This window comes from Macrobrachium rosenbergii, chromosome 46, assembly GCF_040412425.1.
Source record: "Macrobrachium rosenbergii isolate ZJJX-2024 chromosome 46, ASM4041242v1, whole genome shotgun sequence".
Taxonomy (NCBI): domain Eukaryota; kingdom Metazoa; phylum Arthropoda; class Malacostraca; order Decapoda; family Palaemonidae; genus Macrobrachium; species Macrobrachium rosenbergii.
The window spans coordinates 27,038,936-27,058,043 of record NC_089786.1 but is presented as its reverse complement, the minus strand read 5'-3'; positions in this window follow the sequence as shown (position 1 = coordinate 27,058,043).

The window sequence follows — 19,108 nt, the reverse complement described above, 5'->3', positions numbered from 1 at the left end:
TACAAGTGGTATAGTTGAATGTTAGATTTGCAAATGAGCAATTAAAAGGTAACACTGTAATAAACAGAAATGATATGAAGTAAATTTGAAGGGGTTAAGAAAGCCACACATAAAAAAATAAAATAAACCGTGGAATATGTACAACAGATAAATAGTACCTCTGAGAGTAGAACACGTGCTAAAGGTAACTGGTCTGCAATGACCATTGCATAACGAGACTTTTATGAGTTTGTGCAATTTTTAAATAACCTTCATGTCACCAACAATGCATCGAAATGACTAATACTCGCTTATCTAATATAATGATAAAACACAAGGTATTGGAATAAAAGTCAAAGTCCAAGGGACAAGGTTTGGCAGAAGGTATTGAAATCGCTCGTGTAACATTCCGCTGTGCTATTACTGAAATAAAAGCCTCCACTGTTTTGCACCCCACACCCAACCCCTTAAAAAGAAGGGTTTTAAGACCTCTTCCCACAGAGAGAATCCACGACAGTAATTAAATCACACCACGGTGGCCGTCCCCCCCACCCCCTATCCCACATGACCCAACCCACCAGACCCCTAAGTCCTCAACAACAATTTTCCCGGAGTCACAAGAACTGTCAGAAACACAAGGCGGTGTAATTAGTGCGATAGGATCATTTCACTGAGCAAGACGAATGCGAGAAAGAAAAGTATACGGGAAAAGATTAACCTTTTTAGTTTAATTAGCTTTTGAAAAGAGAAGGCGACCTGGATGAAGTGCTTTGGTGTCATTTGCGTCTTCTGGAAAATAAAAGACTGGCTTTTTGCAAGATGTAAAGATATATTCTCATCGTACATTCTCTCTCTCTCTCTCTCTCTCTCTCTCTCTCTCTCTCTCTCTCTCTCTCTTCCCGGACCCAATTTACAGAAAAAAAGCAATAACAAGACAAAAGATGCATGAAACTTGCTAAAAGGTTATAGAAAGAGAAGCTCTTCCTTTAATTATGGAATGTTCAGGGTTGTGTAATATAGAATTTGTAACCCAATATCACACAATAACAGTATCACGGAATGACAACTTTGCCAGATTGGATGAGGATAAGATTATTTTGTAGCCCTTAATGTGTAAGAACCATAATATTTTTATTGTTACGTGAAATTAGATCTCATAAATGACGTTACAGACTAGCACTGCGAAAGATAATATAAGCGAACATTGTCTCACAAAATAGAGAATCGCAACTGTTAAAATGCTGTAAAAACCAGCAATAGTTGTTGTATTCCCCCACCCCCGACAAAGTTTGGTAGATTTTCCCTGAAGTAAATGTAACAAATGTATACAGCGGAAAATACCTTTGCCAAGCGTTATGAATTGCTCTTGTAAGATTTGGGTTTTGAGTGTTCTTAAAAATTAGACGAATTTGATTTTGGTTGTTTTCCAGCTCTCTCTCTCTCTCTCTCTCTCTCTCTCTCTCTCTCTCTCTCTCTCTCTCTCTCTCTCTCTCTCTCTTCAGTTTCTCTCGTTTACCAATAAAATCTTCATTTTTTTATATATTTTGCTTATCACTCCCCGTTCAAATGACATATTTTAGCACTATTAATTTCTTTCCTAAAATCTTTTTTATTTCCTGAAAGATTCGTCAGTGTGAAGCGTTTTCCATAACGCTGGTAACCTCTTACTATTTTCGAACCTGTAAATTTTTGTGGTTGCTTCATAGCAAGGGCACTACCGGATACATATTGAAATAATACTTTGATGTACATGATTGCAGAGATATAACTATGGGAGAAATTTTTATATCATACCCAATGTAAAACCTTCGGGCTCAAACATTCCAATATGACGAGAGATGTTACATGTTCCAACAAGAACAATTATTCTCAATTTTATTTTTTCTCAGATTTCAATATGGCCTCCGGTTCCCTTTCGGATGAGATCTTGGAGCTGTTGTTTGCCGAGTATGACCTTTGCAGCCACTTGGAGGACCCCAGTGACTTCTCTCCCGAAGTGGATGAATGAAGAGAGGGTAGCTGCATCTTTGAGAAGGACTCCCGGTCAAGAAAATGCTCAGTTGGTGCCAGAAGCCAATCGCCCTTACCATCACGTTGATGCGCGCCTCAGTTACAACATGAAATGGTAAGAGTACATAACTTATGACTGGTTTTTTTAGTAGTAGATATAATTATAGTGAATTTCGATAACATTACTTGCATGTTAGATTATTCATAGCTTTTCTCTGTAAATACTTATATAAATAAAAAAAAATGTCACTCTGAGGGGTTGACGCAATGAATTTTTTTGGGGGGTTTTACCCGTGTCATTCCAAATTATTTTGTTTATGCTTGTCATGTTTTGAAATCATCATAGCAAATTCATTAAAAATTTCATAAAGATCCCGAAATATTTATTGAAACTGGGCTACGGTTTTCGTTGGTAAAAAATTTACCCTTTGTTATTTACTTTTTATAAGAGTTTTTGGTCTCCAGACTGTACCAAAAACTCCCTCCTGATTGTCATGGAAGCCTGGAAAATCTCAGGAGCCTACCACTAAAAAGCTACTCTAAGTTAAATCATCTCTGCTTTCTTTATTTTTCTATAATAAACAAATACAGTATATTTTTCTATCATATTTATATTTGCCCTTCACATAGTACCACCAAATAAGAAATGTGTCTCCTTAAAAAATGGTGCCATTGATGGCGATGACTAGTATCCCATAGCTTTTACCCGTGGTGTAAACAATAGGGCTTTACTACACCGTAGTTGGAAAGGTTTAATATACAGAATCTTTGGAAGCATTTCGACCTTTGGTTTATTCCTGGTCTTTATTATGTTCCTTTAAGCGTTGTATTCATTACACCATTACAGAAACCCAGATTTTTCTGGAGATTGCTCCTCACTACAAAAGCCCATACAACATTGTCAACAATACGATTTTAACTACTTTTATTCTAAAATTTACTAGTCTAAATTTTCTAGATGACAGAAGGTCAAATTCCATGGAAATGTAGTGAGAATAGTTTGAATAATAACAGAATGACACCACTCTGAATTAATAGATGCGATAGTTGAAATATCTCTTATATTCCGTAACTTTTTTTTTTTTTATCTTATTCAAGTTCATCCCCACAAATTCTTTTTCTTTATAATTCTGAAGAATTCCTTTTATTTTAATTTTCTTTTCGTTCAATCTTTTTCATTTTTATTCTTACTTTCTCATGAAGACAGTTTGTAGCTATCAGAAATGAATTTCACTAATGATTCCATTACGATAACTGTATCAGCTTTCATTTTAATTCTGTATCACTGTCTTACCTTTCAAATTATTTACTTATTTCCTTTGCCGATATGCGCTCTCTGGTATATAAGACGTATGGTCTTCATTTTAGTGAAATCCTGTCATTTTCCTTCTTTCGTTTTTCCACATTTTTATTCGTCCTTGTTTCTTATCATCTCTAGTTTTCCTATTCTTTTTATCTCTCTCTCTCTCTCTCTCTCTCTCTCTCTCTCTCTCTCTCTCTCTCTCTCTCTCTCTCTCTCTCTCTCTCTCTCTCTCTCATCTTTTGTTCGTAGTCCTGCCCTTGTCTTCATTTAACTTCATCTTTATCAGTTTTTTATTCTCTTTTTAACAATGTCTTTTATAACTTTTTCGACCTCATTCTCCACTCCCCTGACTTTTCTCTTCATGGATTGTCCTCTCTGCATTTCCTTTTCTTTTTTGTTAACAGTCTTCATCTCCTTGTAAATACAAGGAGTACACACTAACGTCCCATCCAGTATTATATATATATATATATATATATATATATATATATATATATATATATATATATATATATATATATATATATATATATATATATATATATATATATATATATATATATATATATATATATATATATATATATATATATATATATATATATTCCCTCCTACGCCACGTTTTCTTGCACTAGATTTAAAGTAAAATGAATAAGTAGTTAAATAAGGCAAATTTAGTATGAATCACTATGAGAAATTCGCCTCTAAAACCTCTCCCCACTGCCTTTTTGTGGGGGAAACTCCTTTAAATCCCTTTCTTGTCCAACGTGCTGTCGAAATCTCTTAATTCCGGGTGCGGACCCTGCCAAGAGCTAACCGTCGCCAGAGGCAGGCCAGCTGGCGGGCGGACCACGTGCGTTCCACCATTTTGAATTTGAAACCATGTGATCCCGCAGTTCTCACGAGGGCAGAGTGATCATAACGCCATCTATGAGGAAAAGCTGTAACTTCCGACGCTATAAAAGAGCCCTGGACAAGAAGCTAGGGCCTCAGAATTGTTGGCGGCCCCACAGACTCCAGAGCTCCGTCTCTCGCTCTATCCACTGCCCTTTACGAACACGTGGCTGACAAGAAAAGTAACTTTTGATGTGAATTAATTCACTCCTTTGCTGGCCATCACAAGGAGAAACTTCAGCTTCCAAATAAAAGGTAAATTACCAGGATTTAAGGTTTTTCTTTAGTCATGTTCCCTGTTATTCTCCAGCCGTGTTGCCTTTCCTTTCATAGTGCGATATAATTACAATGAGACCTGTATTGCTTATATTTTGTACTGTTTAATTTACAAAGCATTTACGAGAAGAGTAACGTAATCGTTTGATGTCCGAGTCACGGGAATCGAGTTCAGCTTAGGCATCTTTTATGCGATTCCTCGATTCCTTCATTACAGTGCTGGAGCCGGTTAACTAAACGTGTGTTGGTTACAGATTAGGACTTCTCACTGTGGACTTGCATATCATCTGTGTGCTTAGTGGCCCTCCTTACTTTGTTTCAACAACTTTGAAGCAGACAACCCATTTGTATTCCTTCCTGGAATTTCCTGTCATTTGCTTTGCATCATTTCTCCAGAATTACTCTACCATTCTTCTGATGTGTGTGTGTGTGTTTTTATTTGTAAATATTACGAATTAAGTTTAACCTCAGAGTTTATCTGATCACTTTCCCCTTGAAGTAGCCTTTCAGGCATTTTGTTGTTTGTAATTTTAGCTGTCCCCAAGGCCAGAGTCCAGATTTTTGTGGTAATTAGGTTAAGTTGCGTATCATCCTAGTATACCTCATTTATCTAGCAAGACCCCAGCTTTAAAATTACAACAATATATATATATATATATATATATATATATATATATATATATATATATATATATATATATATATATATATATATATATATATATATATATATATATATATATATATATATATATATATATATATATATATATATATATATATATATATATATATATATATATATATATATATTTATATTTATATATATATATATATATATATATATATATATATATATATATATATATATATTATATATATATATATATATATATATATATATATATATATATATATATATATATAAATGTATGTATGTATGCATGCATACACACACATTTCATATTCATTCCTCACCTCCTTTTTCTCTGGCGATTGGTTCCTCTACCCTCGGCCAAAAGTTTCGTTTCGTACCACAGCCGGAAATACTTTAGGGGCACAGTTTCTCTCTTATACAATTATGGTTGAATATTAGCACAAATTCAAGACTAATAATTTTGTGGCATAAACTTGCTATTTTACGTAGTTTTCTCTCTGTGTTGTTGTCTGGTACTATTCAGTAAAAAACGATTTTTATTTATCATTTCACTTTCCATTCTCTTCTTTGACCAGTGCATTCTTTTTATACTTACTTCTTCATGCAATATTGTTTCTTTGTTTTACACTTAACTACTCACTATTGTTTCTTCACAGAAAACCAAGAAAGCTCTTAGGAAACACTCGAAATTATAATGGTCAAATGTTTATTTACACTCACAGTAAGTACTTATTTCAGTGTCAAGCACACCGTCCTCAGGTGAGGGTACAACTAACTCTACATACTGCGTATAGTTTTATTTATAATAACAGTTAGAAAGTCATACTGTGACATCATACAAATTTTACCCTATTATAATTCAACTAGACAGCCCGCCGTCTAGTTATTAGCTGTTGTGCTTATTAGATAAGCCATGTGTTCCGTCTTCAAGGTCATCGGAAATTCCGTCTAGCGCCCTATGCCTCCGTGTGGACGTTTAAGATAAATTTATGTAATTTTATCGATACAACTTCTGAGGTCATGAATGTTGTATTTTCTTGTCTAATTGTTGTTGTTGCAAATGTTCATTCGACTACTGTTTGTCGCATGCCATGTCGTTTAGTATAATGCTGAAAAGTGGAACCCTGGTTTCTGTAATACTGCAACTACTTCCTCAGGTAAGTCGTAGTATGAAAAATATAGCTGGATTTGGAGGACTCACAAATCCCCTCTGGACAAGCAAATTTATGTACTACATTGGTCTAGGCTGCTTGTTCCTGTGGTGGTGCAGTGCTATTTTGCTTCACTAAGGCTGCCATTGGGTTATTAGAAAATATAACTCAAAATCTACCTTTTCGGCTCAAATCAGACGTATGGACACCTCTCTGGATTATCCCTCGGACGGCTTGGGCTTCCTGCTTGTAGGTGGTGCTGTAGTTCATCCTGTGTTGGATGGTAATCTTCCTTTCCTGCTCATCTGATATTCTTGACATTTCATTTTCCTTAAATTATCCATTTTTTTTTGATGCCCACATACACACGCATATCGCATATATAAATATATATATATATAGATATATATATATATATATATATATATATATATATATATATATATATATATATATATATATATATATATATATGAGTGTGTGAGTTTGTGAATGCACAAAGAAAAAATAATTGTATACCATTTCTGGACGCCCTAGTTATTAGAAATAACACCAATTTTTGTTTTAAAGCATATAGGCAAACCTACGAATAATTTGTCATATATTAATTTTTATCTAATCATGCTAAACAAATTAAGATGTCAACAGTTTCAGTATGTATCTTCGAGCTCTTAGAATTTGTAGTCCTGAATTTTTGGAAGAGGACTTTAAATTATTGATAAAATAGAGATTCATTATGTTACCCTCCATATTTTTTTAGAACTTTGTAAAAATAAAGCAAAGAGTCATATTATAAACCAGTCATTATTAACAACGAACTTAAGAATATTCTCTGTTTACCACTTCATCCTAATTTCATTCCTGCAGTTCCTGTTTTAAAAACCCTTTGATATTAACTAATTTAAATATAATAATATTTTTGAGAAATAAACTAATTAAGAATAGCCCATCAATTCAAACAATATTGTATACAGTATTCCTTGTAAAGAATGTAATAAGATTTATATTGGCCAAACATCAAAAGGACTAAGGGTAAGAAACTCCCAACACAAATATGCCATTTCAAGAGGCTTATCAAATAATGGCATTGTGGATCACTGGCTTAAGACAGGCCATGGGATGAACTAGGATAAGTCAATGGTCATCTACATGGTCAACGACCATCGAAATAGAAATCTGCTGGAGAGTGTCTTCATCAAAGCTACTTCCACCAGGAATGTTAATCTCCACCCTGGATTATCCCTTGATCCTTTGTCCCTGTCTTTTTTGTCTAAAGAACATGCTGCCCAGATTAACAAACTGTAACCCCGCCCCAACCTTCTGTTTTTGTAAATAAACTTCTGTCAACTTCTTTTGTATTCATTATGAACTTGAAAATGTAAAATAAACTCATGAAATTGTTTGTTCAAAGTCCTGGTCCTCACTCACCTTCTGATATGGACTTACTGATGTATACATATAATATATATATATATATATATATATATATATATATATATATATATATATATATATATATATATATATATATATATATATATATATATAGATAGATAGATAGATAGATAGATAGATAGATAGAAAAGATAGATATATTATAAATGCCACATTCAGAAGGTGTGCAAAGCAGGTTTTTGAACAAGCACTTCTGTAATTTGTTTTACATTTTCAAGTTCACACTAAAAAAAAGTTCATAGAGTTTATATACAAAAACAGAAGGGGTGATTACAGTTTCTAATCTGGGCATACGTCTTTAAACAAAAGACAGGACAAAGGATCAAGGGAATGATCAGGTTTAGGTTAACATTCCTTGTGGATGTGGCTTCAATAAACACAGTTTCTAGCAGATTCCTTTTCTGATGGTCGTTGACCTTGTGGATTATCATCGACTTATCCCAGTTCAACGATAATCTGATCGATCAAACACCATCAGAAAAGAAATCTGCTAGAAACTGTTTATTAAAGCTACATCAACCAAGAATTTTAACCTCCACCCTGGATAGTGCTTTGAACCTTTGTCCTTGTCTTTTTTGTTTAAAGACCATGGTGCTCAGATAAAACAAACTGTAACCCCACCCCACCTTCTGTTTTCGTATATAAGTCTCTGTCAACTTCTTTTGTATTTAGTGTGAAATTTAAAATATAGAAAAAAATACAAAAGTACATGTTTAAATTCTGTTTTAACTCACCTTCTAATGTGGATTTTATTATATTCTCAAGCACTTGTCCTCCATGCTGTATTTATATATATATATATATATATATATATATATATATATATATATATATATATATATATATATATATATATATATATATATATATATATATATATATATATATATATATATATATATATATATATATATATATATATATATATATATATATAAACACGTATATAGATAGATGATAGATACACACACACACACACACACACACACACACACACACATATATATATATATATATATATATATATATATATATATATATATATATATATATATATATATATATATATATATATATATATATATATATATATATATATATATATATATATATATATATATATATATATATATATATATATATATATATATATATATATATATATATTTTTTTTTTTTTTTTTTTTTTTTTTTTTTTTTTTTTTTAATATTGCTGTTGTTCGCCCTCGATGTATTTAGGTGTAGGAATATTAGTCAGATTGACCTCGACAGAGAACATCTCTGCCCTGCTGGTAGGCTAGCCAATTCAAAATAACAATCACACCAGTAGACAAATGGCGCGACATAGGCTGACAGTTTATAAACAAAATATGCTAGGGCATTAGGGACCTAAGCTCAGAGAGGGTTTTACGCTCAATGAACCCTAGTTATGGTGGCCCTTAAGCTTTATTCTATGCATTCGACGATGCCTTTGTCAAGGTCGGATTGCCCGCGGTATATGTCAAGAGCCGCTCATCTGGCGGAACGGCGCAGGTCGGTCAGAGAGAGTCACGCGTCACTGAACCAGGGTGGCGCTGCGCATCGCCCGAACGATATTCTTTGTTCTTTATTACTTTTACTCCTACGTCTATCTTAATTAGTGAATTGGGAAGACTGCCAGAATACGACTCCTGAGGTCCCTCGTTTGCGCAGCGACTTCGACATTCCGCGGTAAGTCCGATTCTTGTTGAAGCTTCACGATTGACTATTACTTTTCTGTATTTCACATTTTTTCTTTGTTTTCTTCCTTCAGCCACCACTTAGGTATATGTGTTTACTGAAGTCTAGATTAAGCCAAATTATTATATTGTTAGCTTCAACCCCGTTATTCCAGTAAAATACCTAGGATTTAGGTAAGCAAAATCAGGTAAAATCTCGATGCTTTTGTATGCCTCGCGTCCGAACGTTTGGAAGAACCGCTTGCGTTTAAAATCAAATTCATCTCAAATATTCTTGTTAGGTTAATTACCCTTTAACTGGCGACCTTTGGCTAATTAACGACTGTCTTTGAGGTTAACTTTTGGCTTCAAGTGGCAGGTTACGATGTAATCTTGGTTTGCAGGCCGTGAAAATTACTTAAATTGAATAATACATGATCAAGCCAAGACCACATGCAACTATATATATATATATATATATATATATATATATATATATATATATATATATATATATATATATATATATATATATATATATATATATATATATATATATATATATATATATATATATATATATATATATACACACACACACACACAGGGTATCCATAAAGTCATGGCGAAATTTAAAATACTTGTAGCTTCATAACTATAAATGATTGAATTAATCAGAAAAAGGTAAGAAGCTTGATGTGTATAATTTTTCAGTTCCTCATAAAATTTATGTTATTTTTTTTTTTTTAAATCTGATATAATATTGGTACTTTGCGTCGGTATCAACCCACCTCCACCATGACAGCCGATTGTAATGTTTGAGACATGCAGCTATTTGTGAATATTTGTTATCACCATGATATTTTATATTCACAGACATTGAGCTCTAAATTTAATTCAATATATAAATATCATGCTTTGATTGATATATATATATATATATATATATATATATATATATATATATATATATATATATATATATATATATATATATATAACATATATATATATATATATATATATATATATATATATATATATATATATATATATATATATGAATGTATGCATCCATGTGTGTGTGTATGTTCCACAAACAAACAGAGATGCATTGAGAAATTTCAACCAAACAGTATACATATGACATAACTATCTCGAAAAGAACACTGTGTGGGTAAGACATCACTGGCACCCAAAGCGTTTGGGTGTGAGAAGGGGATGACATGTAAAAATGACCGAAAGTATGGATAGTTTAGTGTTTAATCCATAGTTTTCAAGGTCGCTGAGATGAATAGTGACACTCCTAATGCTCTTTAAGTCTAAGTTTTTTGCCAGTAGGAATGGGGAGGTGGGAAGGGGGGTGACATGTAAAAATAACAGAAAATAACAGATATTATTATTCTAATCCATGGTTTTTAAGCTTACTGAGATGAATAGTGACATTCCCCGTGCCCTTTAAGTCCAAGTTCAACCCCAATTTGAAGGGTGAGAAGGATAGGGATGTGGGTGACATGTAAAAATAGCTAAAAATTACATATATTTGTGTCTAATCCATATTTTTCCAGGTCGTTGAGATGAATAGTGACACTACCGGTAACCTTAAGTCCAAGTTCAGCTCCGATAGGAAGTTGAGGTGAGAAGGGGTGAAATATTAATTGTCAAAATACTGGGCAATGTTGAGCAACTATCTTAACAGGAATGAGAGAGAGAGATGAGAGAGAGAGAGAGAGAGAGAGAGAGAGAGAGAGAGAGAGAGAGAGTTAGAGAGTTTATTGGTTATTCAGAATTTTTCCTGGCGGTGCTGGGTTGTTCAGCTATTATATATATATATATATCGAGATATATATATATATATATATATATATATATATATGTATATATGGCCATATATATATTATATATATATATATATATATATATATATATATATATATTTATATATATATATATATATATATATATGTTATATATATATATATATATATATGTATATATATATATATATATATATATATATATATATATATATATATAAATATATATATATATATATATATATATATATATATATATATATATATATATATATATATATATATATATATATATATATATATATATATAGCAAAACCTAATCAGACATTATTCGAAATTCTCTTTCACATCTAGAAAGCGAATGGCAAGAGAAGCCTAAACAAAACGAATGAAGAGGCAAGTTTTTTCCTTTCGTATTCAAATGAATCACTAGTTACTTTTCTAATACCTCCTCGATTGACGTTAAATTGAATTTTTACGCATATACATCTGTCTTTAACTTTCATGTCATCTCCTTTTCCTGTGAATTTCCAAGTGAGTTTTTAACTTTTTAATCAATATTTTTGAAGATTCTCTGTAGTTACATTGAAACAGCTTCCGCTATTCTATTTGTCTTCTGTCTCTTGATCCTAGTACATTTGGCAATTCGTAATATAAGAGCTCGAAATTGCAAGCTTAACAGAACCGTAAAAGAGAAACGAAAGCTCCGAAGTGCCAAGTCTGCCAATGAACCCTGGCAAGGGAAAACTGAAGTTGAATTACATGAAGTCTCCTACGTATATTCCTTGAATCCATTTCGCCTGTAAGGCAGCAGATTTCCATCCGTCTGATCGCCTATTTCTTAAAGCCCTTAATACTTTTATTATCATTATTATAAGAATGTGGCCTTATTTTTTTTAAGTTTTCTTTATTATCTTTTTCTTTGTTCTGTGTATTCTATTTATTTTTTTCAGTTATAATATATTGTCTTTGTATTGTTTTCTGACGCCTTCCTTTCTTTTCTTTCTGTCTTTTATCTCTTTTTCGTATTTCCCCGTTTATTTGTGCTTGAATTTTCATTTACACGTTCTAGATTACTTCACGTTATATATCATTCTATATCGAAGTCTTCTCATACCGGAGTTTCTCGTCATCTATCGCGTTTAATCAGTTCACAATATTTGCTTCTGCAATTTACTAAATTCGTACATTCATTCTCTTCTGTCAACTTGCTCCAAAATCCTTCTTCCGTAATGGTGTTCTCATTTTACTCCACTTCTTTTTTACCGCTTTAACTAGATCTTTTATTTTCTTTCTGTCAGATGACAGCCGTTTTTCGTCCTCCAAAACAGAAACTTTCCTTTGCCCCAGTTTGCCCGATAATGGGAATGTGGATCACGTTTCTCATAGCGCCTGTAATAATGCTGGTACCTTGGGAAAACGCTGAAGCAGGATAATAACAGGGTAATGCTTAGACTGAGCCTGTTCCCATTATCTCGTGCTCTTAGCCAGTACATTATTATTATTATTATTATTATTATTATTATTATTATTATTATTATTATTATTATTATTATTATTATACACGTCCTATTTATACTAACTTTGATAATTTTCAGTTTAGAGGCACACGCGACATGTGTTTATCCGTCATTTTAATGAATAATTCTTACAATATTTTCACGCATTGTAAATTCTATTAGTGACAAAATCCCGAAGAATGGAATTAAATAGTGACAATAAATAAAATATGGCCAGTTTCACATTATTATTACCTTCAAGGATATCTTTTCTTACGGGTTTACGTTACAAATTACGTGACAGATGTCGATTCATAAGACGATAAGGAAGGCGAGAGAGAGAGAGAGAGAGAGAGAGAGAGAGAGAGAGAGAGAGAGAGAGAGAGAGGGAGAGAGAGAGTAGTGCTAAATGTTAGGTATGTCACTATCCCAAAGTAAGTGCCCAACATACTGTACGTCCTGTACGTTGCCAATGCCTACTCACAGATCTTGTATTTGTGTAGTAATAAATATTTGTGTAGTAATAAACGGTACCAAGGATGCTTCGAAGAATACAGTGTCAAAAAAAAAAACAAAAAATTAACCTCTCCATCATATTGAGGAACCGAATCCCCAAAGACACTCTGTTGTATTTATCCCTGAACACGAGGCTAAAATAGACAGAAAATCATTAAAGACTTTCCATAATCATTTACATCAGTTATCATCACTGGCGAAGTAATAGGCTATGATTCCCAGATACATATTTTGCAGCAATAATTAAAAAAATAAAAATCACTTGAGGTGAGGTGAAAGAATTGCTGGAACTGGAGGATTCGAGTAAGAATGATTTTCCAAACTGAGTCTTCCTAATCGAAAAGTCAGTATAAGCAGTTCCAAAGCCTTGTGAATAGAACAGTAAAACGAAACATTATTATTATTATTATTATTATTATTATTATTATTATTATTATTATTATTATTATTATTATTGCCAAACGGTGAGATATGAACTTCGTACTCCTTGAAGCTTGAACTAAGGTATACATTCATTCTGCTTACTTGTTTAAAAGCCAGTTGTGAGAACGGTTGGGCCAGGCCCAACAGATAATGCTCCCACTTGCAGAGAAGGCTTGTCAGCAGCATTCCGATACCCCTTGTACGAATTAGTCAGTTTACCCGTCCTTTTACGCGTTCTTCCGTTCCCTAAATGATGACGCCCTTCCTTTCTTATACCCACTTTACTACGTACTCGTATATCCAAGTTCTTCTAGTTCTTCTCTTCCTACCATCTAACCTTATGAAATATACTCTCGTTTCACCATCCTATCGTCATCCATTCTACCCACATAATATAACTAAATAATTTCCGAACACGCCGATCATTTTTATTTTTCCACCAGCGCTAACCGTTTTACCACCTCTCCATACCTCCGCATTCCTTACCATTACAATTTTTCTGCTAAAACGATTTATTTTAACACCTTCAAGTTATTTAGTTTAATTCACATTCAACATGCAGCTTTGGGAGTAGTATTTTTTATCTCAGAAAAAGTAATGGTTATATCCTTGGTTATTTGCGTAAATCCAAAGGTTTTCCAGAGGCTATGCCCTTTAAAAACAAAATTCATGAAAACAGTTAGGGCATCTGTTAGGTTACCAGTAAACAGAATTATTCATATTTTATGTCAAAACTCGAGAATTCTTATACTTATCTCATAGAATCTCATGTTCTTCCACCAGACGCTTGGGAAGTTGATTTGTTTGTGGGATTTACAGAATGCTGAAAGACTGAACGACTTTGTCCAAGAGCGTCGTGTTTGTTGAGGCACAAAAGAATCTCGAAGCTTTAATAAAATTGTTTTCTAAACAGAATGACTAAACCAGAATTTGTCCATGACTTCAGTCAAAGACACCATATTGTATCTTAAGTTTTTTTCTTTTTTGAATATCTTTCCTCATGTTATTTTTGTATCTAATATCAGTAACGACTGTGCCTTCTTAACCCATACCTCCATACCTCTTAACCCCTGTTCATTAAAATTCCAATAATTGAAATTGAAACCTGCGTGATTTTTTATAACACAGTATGACAATAGTTTCATGTTTTCAAGAAAATATTCTTTACGATCCACACTAATCTTTTTATTTTGCAGTATAACGATTTTTCCTTAAAACGGGCAACAGGTCTGAAATTGATATATATATATATATATATATATATATATATATATATATATATATATATATATATATATATATATATATATATATATATATATATATATATATATATATATATATATATGTTAAATCCGAAATTAGATAACATTTTTACAGAGACAAAGAATTTCTCCTAAAAACTGGGCAAGACATTTTCACTTCCCTCATTCTGTTACTGGTGTAACCCATCCGGGATAGTTCCTCGCTGGGAGCGCGGGTTCCGTTCTCAGCTACCACTCTGTTGGTCGCGAGTTCGAATCTCCGACCGGCCAGTGAAGAACAAGAGGAATTTGTTTCTGGTGATAGAAATTCATTTCTCGCTATAATGTGGTCCGGATTCCACAATAAGCTGTAGGTCCTGTTGCTGGGTAACCATTTGGTTCTTAGCCACGTAAAAATAAATCTAATCCTTAGGGCCAGCCCTAGGAGAGCTGTTAATCAGCTCAGTGGTCTGGTTAAACTAAGATAACTTCTTTTTCCATCCGGGATGCTTATTTGTAATCTCCTTTTTCACGCATTGTAAAAGTCGCCATGTTGAGCAAGGCAAAAGGAAAAAGTAGAAAACGACATATTCTCTGCACTACCAAGTAGGACCTGCCAAGAACAGCCTCTTGTAACTCAACGTTTTCTCGAAGAAGGCCTTGAATGATGGGTATACGAGCACCCTAATCGAGAATAGGCAAAAAAATAGAAAAAGGTCCGGAGAACGTGACGTGGCAATTAGTGATTCCAGAGGATTTCCCTTCGTCGTTTCTCGAGGAGGGCTTCCGGGGACTTGTGAAGTCTTCTGGTGGTGGTTATAAAGACCGAAAGCAAGAAAATCAAGCAAAATCAGAATTCTCCATGTCACTTTATCAATTAGATTGTCAGTGTGTAAGCCCATTAATTTGTTTCACATTTAGAGACAAATTTAGTTACGGAATAAAAGTAAGATGTTTACTTTTTAAAAGGAAATTATTCTTTCAGAAAATATGCCATAAATCAGCTAAGACATTGTCTTTCTAGTCAGTGCTCTGAATAATCTTTAGAAAATGCAGAATACAATCAACTAAAACAGAGACTAATTTTTTTAATATTGGCCCAAAAAATTTATGTCAAGGGCCTTTTTTTTCATCTGTCCTAAGAGCTACCATTGCTGACATGGTTGTTGGTAATGCTCCACATTTTACCATTTTCTGGAACCTGTGCTTGAAAAGTAATTTCTTTGAAATATTGCAAGAGGTAACGCACATATCATTCCCATTTGTGTATAACATTTAGATGATAAAAAAAAGGCTCTGTCTTTGTAGAATAATAAAAAACAAGCGATCAGACCAAAAGTTCTCTTGAATAATAATGTATTGGTTGATTTATTGATATTTATGTTCACTGGTTATATGTATCTCTTCACATTCTCTTATTTTCATTAATTATGGTCATTTCCTTTCATGGGAGCTTTCTTTGGAAGTTAATGATCTTTTAAGGTTATTCCTTACGCATCTTCATAATAATGATAAGAAAAATAAGAATAAAAACAATAACCATCATTTTTCTTATTAGATCATGAACTGTACAATAAATACAGACGCCTCTAAAATTTCTGTCAAAACATATCAAGATCAACGCAGGGAACGTTCGATAGCCTACTCCCATCTCATTATCTGTCTGAAAATGTGAAAACCTGAAGCTAACTTATGATTTGCTTCTAAATAGTGCAATGTTTCTTTTTAATTCTTACATTTTTTAAAGTTTCCATGTAGTTTTTAGTGTTTTATGTTTCCCATTCTTCTCAATTAATTTTTTTCTATCATACGATCAGCTGTTGTTACAGAGATTAGGGGTATACATACATACATACATACATACATTTATATATATATATATATATATATATATATATATATATATATATATATATATATATATATATATATATATATATATATATATATATATAACTTGTGTGTGTGTGTGTGTGTATGCATGTGTATATATATATATATATATATATATATATATATATATATATATATATATATATATATATATATATATATATATATACACATTTTAGACTTTTACATACATGCACATAGTCTTTCTCATCATGCATCTTTTTACTCTAGGGAGAAGTGGAGCCAGAGGGGTGCAGCTTTCCGGATTCTCAACATGACTTTAATGATGAGGTTGCTGGCCACACTCCTTTGTTCTTTATCACCACAGACGTTGGAATGTAATCATAGCTGGTCGGCGGCAGACCGGGAGTAATCCACGGATCTACTAAACTTGAGCCAGAAGAAACACAACTCAGCCACGGCACCCACTTTGGATGAAAGAGGAGGGATATGGAAAAACGCAAGTTGAAAGAAAAGTGTAAAAAAAAGTGATACATAAAATAGTAATCCATAGTGTTTAAAAAGCTATAGTTTTTAAGTCCTCCAAGAGGTACTAATCAGGCGCAATGACGGTCAAAACAAAAGTATATTTTCCATTGGTGCTCTCTTTGTGTCTCTTTTTGTTATGTGTTGCGATGTGAAGAAGAGTTGATATTGAATTTCAGTGTAAAATTTTGAAGTGGAGGTCAGTGACTTTAGAGGTTTTTCTCTCTCTTTGTTGAGTTTTTGATACAGAAATTGTGAGGTAATTCCAGCAAACCGTTTTATGGGGTTATGTGGACCCTGATACGATGAAGTCGCTCAAAAAAGAGCATATTAAAAACAGAGTAAGGAATCGGGTAGAAGGACAGAATCAAAGGTGTTCTTTTGCGTTAATACTGGAGAGGATATTTAATGGGTGGGTGGGATGGGGCAGACATTGCTGTAGGAAGAATGAGGAATAAAAGAGAATAAAGACACGAGAAGAGCAGAGTGAAGATTGCCGAGAAAGACAGAAGTAAGGAGGTCGCATAGAATTTATAGTAAAATGTCAGTAGAGAGAGAGAGAGAGAGAGAGAGAGGAGAGAGAGAGAGAGAGACCGAGTTATCAGTGTCTTAGGAAAATTGTGATATTAGTTTTATTTCCTCGCTAGCGTTCATCAGTTGATTCTGAAAGAATGTTTAAATATTAACAGAAATTAATTGTCAATGCAATGTTTCAGTGTCGAACTTCGTTAAGGATAACCTTTTCTCAATGTTCAAACCCATCCGTCCCTATCATATTAGGAGAAATTAGGATAATTCAGCCTAGCAATAACAGCTTCCCATCTATTTCTAGATGAATAAGCTTAACAGCATTCCCTTTCTTCCAGCGAGGTGTTACTTTATGCATTTAATATTTTAATGGGTGTTTAACAGCTTCACTGTTTCTCTGCTTCTTTTGTTATTGAATTCCATTTTGTCATAATTATGCTTTGAGACACTTAAGCCACTGGAAGGGAGCTGATGAATAGACACATTAGTAGACTGACGCTGCTTTTCACCTTCAGCCAGGGAGTTAGTCTAGTCTGATTTTGGTTCGCTTCGTCAGCTTGTCTGTCAGTCTGCTTGTCTGTTGGGACTAAAGGTGGAACGACTCTGCTACTGGATGATAATTATAGTCCTCATTGGTGACTGTTGAAATTAACCTTATACATAAATAAGATTATATAGTGAAAAGCGTGGGGAGATACGCGGCAGGAAGCAGTGGAGGTTAATATGTTAGAGAGCACACGAAATTACTTTTGTGATCATAACGGTTATGTAAACACCACTCATCATCAGGCACGCGTCTTCGTCTGGACCAGTTTCATCCAGTGATAGTATCAGCTGATATCAGATGACCTCTTTTTCTCTGTTATGAATAAAAATATAGTCTAGGAGCCAAGGGGTGATTGCATGCATGAAAGGGCCAGAAAATTACAGTGCTTGATTTAGTTAGAAGGTCTACTGGGACAACTTTTTAGCGAGGGTAGACATCCAGAAACCCGGCAGTTATCGTGTTATTCAGGATTTTTGTTGAAGTTGATGAAATCAAAATAACTCCTTTTTTTTACGTGTATTGATTGCATACCTTGCAATAACTCAGCAATGAAACGGTCTACAGAGTTCACCTTTCAAAATAAAGCTTAAATATTGATCTATTCATTGGTACAAGTACTATAAGATTGGACAACATTATGATCTTTCCTGATGAGAAAGTAAAATCTATGAATTTTCATATTTAAATATTTGTGAAAAAAAAGGCGAATAGATTGAACGTATAATGCTTTTA